The sequence below is a fragment of the Cottoperca gobio genome, chromosome 17 (genome assembly GCF_900634415.1).
Source record: "Cottoperca gobio chromosome 17, fCotGob3.1, whole genome shotgun sequence".
Taxonomy (NCBI): domain Eukaryota; kingdom Metazoa; phylum Chordata; class Actinopteri; order Perciformes; family Bovichtidae; genus Cottoperca; species Cottoperca gobio.
The window spans coordinates 1-4,152 of NC_041371.1; the positions used below are offsets into that span (position 1 = coordinate 1).

General features: G+C 49.7%; 1 long non-coding RNA gene across 1 annotated transcript; it reads left to right on the forward strand.

Annotated features, from left to right (window-relative positions):
- Positions 1 to 2,757: 2,757 nt before the first annotated feature.
- LOC115022936 (uncharacterized) lies at positions 2,758 to 3,272 on the forward strand. The gene is made up of 2 exons (XR_003833970.1): positions 2,758 to 3,025; positions 3,108 to 3,272. It is a non-coding gene; the product is annotated as an uncharacterized LOC115022936 (long non-coding RNA).
- Positions 3,273 to 4,152: the final 880 nt, after the last annotated feature.

Consider the following 4,152-nt stretch of genomic DNA (forward strand, 5'->3'; position numbering starts at 1 on the left):
TATATATCTACACATATATATATATATTATATATATATATATATATATATATATATATAAATATATATATATATATAGTATATATATATATTACACACGCTGGGGTCGGGTGCGCTGTCACATGGGTGGCAGTGATGGTCAGGGACCTCGACGGACCAGACCCGGGCAGCAGAGGCTGGCTCTGGGGACGTGGAACGTCACCTCTCTGTGGGGGAAGGAGCCGGAACTAGTGCGGGAGGTGGAGCGCTAACCAGTTGGATCTGGTGGGGCTTACCTCCACGCCTTCTTGGAGACCCTGAAGGGAGCCCTGCAGGGGGCTCCAGTAGGGGACTCCGTAGTCTTGCTGGGAGACTTCAACGCACACGTGGAACGATGGAGACACCTGGAGAGGCGTGATTGGGAGGAAGGGCCTCCCTGATCTAAACCCGAACGGTCGTTTGTTATTGGACTTCTGTGCTAGCCATGGAATGGCCATAACAAACACCATGTTCGAACATAAGGATGCTCATAAGTGCACGTGGTACCAGAGCACCCTAGGCCAAAGGTCAATGATCGATTTCGTAATCGTATCATCTGACCTGAGGCCGCATGTTTTGGACACTCGGGTGAAGAGAGGGGCGGAGCTGTCGACTGATCACCATCTGGTGGTGAGTTGGATCAAGGGGTGGGGGAAGACTCTGGACAGACCTGGTAGTGCGGGTGAACTGGGAACGTCTGGAGGAAGCCCCTGTCCTGGGGATCTTTAACTCACACCTCCGGCGGGGCTTTTCAGCCATCCCTGTGGAGGTTGGGGGCATTGAACCTGAGTGGGCGATGTTCAAAACCTCTATTGCTGAAGCTGCGGTGATGAGCTGTGGTCTCAAGGTCTTAGGTGCCTCAAGGGGCGGTAAAGGGCCGTCCGACTGAAGAAGGAGTCCTTCCGGGTTATGTTATCCGGGAGGACTCCGGAAACAGTTGCAGGGTATCGAAGGACTAGAAGGGCGGCAGCTTCTGCCGTATCAGAGGCAAAGCAGCGGGTGTGGGAGAAGTTCGGAGAAGCTATGGAGAAGGACTTTCGGTCGGCACCAAGGTGCTTCTGGAAAACCATCCGGCACCTCAGGAGGGGGAAGCGAGGAACCATCCAAGCTGTGTACAGCAAGGGTGGGACCCTGCTGACTTCAACTGAGAAGGTTATCGGCCGGTGGAAGGAGCACATTGAGGAACTCCTGAATCCGACTAACACGCCCTCTATGGTTGAGGCAGAGCTGGAAGCTGATGGGGGATCATCGTCAATTTCCCTGATGGAAGTCACTGAGGTAGTCAAACAACTCCACAGGGGCAAAGCCGCAGGGGTTGATGAGATCCGTCCAGAAATGCTGAAGGCTTTGGGTGTTGAGGGGCTGTCTTGGTTGACACGCCTCGTCAACATTGCGTGAAAGTCTGGGACAGTGCCTAGGGGTTGGCAGACCGGGGTGGTGGTTCCCCTATTTAAAAAGGGGGACCAGAGAGTGTGTGCCAACTACAGGGGTATCACACTTCTCAGCCTCCCTAGTAAAGTCTACTCCAAGGTACTGGAAAGGAGGGTTCGGCCGGTAGTCGAACCTCTGATTGAAGAGGAACAATGCGGATTCCGTCCTGGTCGTGGAACAACGGACCAACTCTTCACTCTCGCAAGGATCCTGGAGGGGGCCTGGGAGTACGCCCATCCGGTCTACATGTGTTTTGTGGATCTGGAGAAGGCATATGACCGGGTCCCCCGGGTGATACTGTGGGAGGTGCTGCGGGAGTATGGGGTGAGGGGGTCACTTTTGAGGGCCATCCAATCCCTGTACGCCCAAAGCGAGAGTTGTGTCCGAATACTCGGCAGTAAGTCGGGCTCGTTTCCAGTGAATGTTGGCCTCCGCCAGGGCTGCGCTTTATCACCAATCCTGTTCGTGATTTTCATGGATAGGATATCGAGGCGTAGTCGTGGAGGAGAGGGGTTGCAGTTCGGTGACCTGAGGATCTCATCGCTGCTCTTTGCAGATGATGTGGTCCTTATGGCATCATCGGTCTGTGACCTTCAACAGTCACTGGATCGGTTCGCAGCCGAGTGTGAAGCGGTTGGGATGAGGATCAGCACCTCCAAATCTGAGGCCATGGCTCTCAGCAGGAAACCGGTGGATTGCCTACTCCGGGTAGGGAATGAGCCATTACCCCAAGTGAAGGAGTTTAAGTACCTCGGGGTCTTGTTTGCGAGTGAGGGGACAATGGAGCGAGAGATTGGCCGGAGCAGCGGGGGGCGGTATTACAGTCACTTTACCGCACCGTTGTGACGAAAAGAGAGCTGAGCCAGAAGGCAAAGCTCTCAATCTACCGGTCGATCTTCGTTCCTACCCTCACCTATGGTCATGAAGGCTGGGTCATGACCGAAAGAACGAGATCACGGGTACAAGCGGCCGAAATGGGTTTTCTCAGACGGGTGGCTGGCGTCTCCCTTAGAGATAGGGTGAGAAGCTCAGCCATCCGTGAGAGACTCGGAGTAGAGCCGCTGCTCCTTTACGTTGAAAGGAGCCAGTTGAGGTGGTTCGGGCATCTAGTAAGGATGCCACCTGGGCGCCTCCCTAGGGAGGTGTTCCAGGCACGTCCAGCTGGGAGGAGACCCCGGGGAAGACCCAGGACTCGGTGGAGAGATTATATCTCCTCTCTGGCCTGGGAACGCCTCGGGATCCCCCAGTCGGAGCTGGAGGATGTGGCCCGGAGAAGGGAAGATTGGGGTTCCTTACTGGAGCTGCTGCCCCCGCGACCCGATCCCGGATAAGCGGTAGACGATGGATGGATGGATGGATATATATATTAATATAATATAATATATATGTGTGCATATGTAGTCTGAGGACTGGTGTGACGTCTCCTCTGATTGGCTGACTGTGTGACGTCTCCTCAGGTTCCTGCTCTTCTGCAGGACGAGCAGTCTTCGTCTTCATCTTCAGAGGAGGAGGAGGAGGAGGAGGAGGAGCAGGAGCAGGAGCAGGAGCAGAGTGAGGAAGCCCAGAAGGACAAAAAGGTGTTTCTCTCTCTTTATCACAGAAGCAGACAGGGAGACTAGAAAAAGACTTTGTTTCATTTTGTGTGTTTTCTTCCTTCAGGAGAAGAAGAAGATGGTGAAAGAAACGCAGAGAGAAAAAAGAAAAAACAAAGTACCGAAACACGTGAAGAAGAGGAAAGAGAAAGTGTCCAAGATAAAGAAAGGCAAATGACGACTTCCTGTTTGATGTGTCACAATGAAACTTTTAATAAAACCCATAAAATAATGTTTTTATCCTCGTTTCATCTTTTTCTCTTTTTGGCTGTCTAAGTGTCTAATTTCTGTGACCTCTGTTCATTTTACTGGACAAACTGCAGACGTTTTAGATTCACCGGATTCACATATCATTTGTATATGGATTATTAAGATAACATGTTGAAAACATTTATTCCCAACATAGTGCCAAGATGTTAGAAGACAATTAAAACAAACTAAAAGAATCCTGAAATCCAGAAACACGTCACCACATTTTAAGAAAAATACTCCATACACAATAGATTTGATAAAATAATGTGTGTGTCCCAGATTACAGAATCAGTGTGTTGTTCGTCATCGTCTCAGAAATGATCAAAAACAAAAGCGAAGTTTGTTTAACAAACAGTAAACACTTTAAAGAGATTCACAAATGCATAGTTCTGAATGTAGAGTTTAGTGCAAGTTCAGAAACACATTGTTCCTGCTGCAGATTATCACACACACACATTAACTGTCTCAAATAGAATTAGCAGTGAGAACCAACAGGATGCTTGTTTTACAGTCAGCTGACTATTGGCATTTGTGCCGGCACTTCCTCGTGACCTCTGACCTGACCTGCTGTTTCTACAGTTTATTCTCCTTTTTCTTCTTTCTTTTTTAATGTATTTATAGAGCCCAATATCACAGATTACACATTTGTCTCAGTGTTTACAGACTGTACATACGACACCCTCTGTCCTTAGACCCTCACATCGCACAAGGAAAAACTTCCTAAAAGAAACCAATTAAAGGGGGCAAAATGGAAGAAGCCTGAGCCAGCCCTAACTATAAGCTTTATCAAAAAGGAAAGTCTTTAGCCTGCTCTTAAATGTGGAGAGTGTGTCTGCCTCCCGAACACAAACTGGAAGCTG